Genomic DNA, 1439 nt, shown 5'->3' on the forward strand with positions numbered 1-1439 from the left:
GTAAATTAACTCGTACATTCAAACTTTTGGTACCACATGCAGTATTGGAGGAGAAATACATTACATTAATACATATTGCATTGTGATTTATTGTCGTTGTTTGCGTATTGTTGTGTTATTACCATGTACGTTATCCTTGCTGACTAATACACCAATAACTTCTGTAAAGTCATTTCCACCCCTTTTCTGTTGTTATGTGATTCGTTATGCCTATATTGCAGATACATGTAGCGTTTAGTAGCTGTGAGTTGGAGAATGACTCATATAACCTTCTTCTTATTTTACTTTTCTGGGTTTCGTTTAGTTCCGCAGTGTCGCTCTGATATGTAACACTGGGACGAGATTTGTCTTTGATATTTATTTGGTTTTTCTGAGATTTATGGGATTGTTTTCCCTTATGCTTGAGTAGTAAACTATTTGTTTGGATTATTTAGTGTAACTTGTTTGATATTATCTGTTGCATATTTTTGAAAAAGTTTTAAGAAATATGTTTGTGTTAAAGAGATGTGTGACATCTTTGGTGCTTAAAAATGTTTTATTTTCATGATTTTTGATTAAATAAGAGTCTTGGGGTTTTAGGATGTTACAATGAACACTAGAGCTATAAGGCCAGAAATCATTATGGCCCAGTTTGAGTTTAAGCCAATGATGTTCCAAAGATTCAGGTATTTTTTCAATACTCAGAGGCTGCCACTAGTGATCCATTACTACATTTGAGGCAATTTCTAGAGGTTGTTAGCAATTTCAAGGTCCTTGGAGTCACTGGTGATGCTTACGATGCTTTTAGGTTAAAGTTGTTTCCCTATTCTCTAAGGGATATAACTAAAAGTTGCCTTAATTCTTTGGAATCAAATTCCATAGCCACATGGAATGATTTGGATGGAATTTTTTAATCCAAATTCTTACCTCCTATCAATAATGCTAATATGAGAAATTAGACCACCTCATTTAGATAAGGGGACGATGAATCTTTGTTTGATGTTTGAGAGATATTTAAAGAACTGTTGAGCCAATGTCCACATCATGAAATTCCAATACGTATTCACATGGAAATATTTTATAATGGCTTAGTTCCATCATTAAGAAATATATTGGATGCATCATGTGGTGGTGCATTATTTTCTAAATCCTATTAATAAGGTTATGATTTGATTGAGAGTATTACTGCCAATTGCCAATCACAAGAGCTACAATTTCCATAGTAAAAAGGAAGCTAATCGGTGTCAATGAAGTCACTAAGACCACAACTCTTGTTGCTCAGGTGGCCCAAGTCCACACAAAAATTAAGAATATGTTGACACCTTCTGACGCGCCAGTTGTCGATCTTGTCAAAGTCGTGACAAATGGTGTTGAAGTGGCTTATGTTTATTGTGGAGGTGCACACTTGTTTGAAGAATGTTCTGCCAATCCCATATCTATGAACTATGTTGGAAGCAACA

At 34.7% G+C, this 1439-nt stretch overlaps 1 non-coding gene across 1 annotated transcript; it reads right to left on the reverse strand.

Annotated features, from left to right (window-relative positions):
* Positions 1-923: 923 nt before the first annotated feature.
* On the reverse strand, positions 924-1030 carry LOC127099224 (small nucleolar RNA R71). Its single transcript, XR_007793753.1, has one exon. It is a non-coding gene; the product is annotated as a small nucleolar RNA R71 (small nucleolar RNA).
* Between the last annotated feature and the right edge of the window lie 409 nt (positions 1031-1439).

This window comes from Lathyrus oleraceus, chromosome 6 (genome assembly GCF_024323335.1).
Source record: "Lathyrus oleraceus cultivar Zhongwan6 chromosome 6, CAAS_Psat_ZW6_1.0, whole genome shotgun sequence".
In the NCBI taxonomy this organism is placed as follows: domain Eukaryota; kingdom Viridiplantae; phylum Streptophyta; class Magnoliopsida; order Fabales; family Fabaceae; genus Lathyrus; species Lathyrus oleraceus.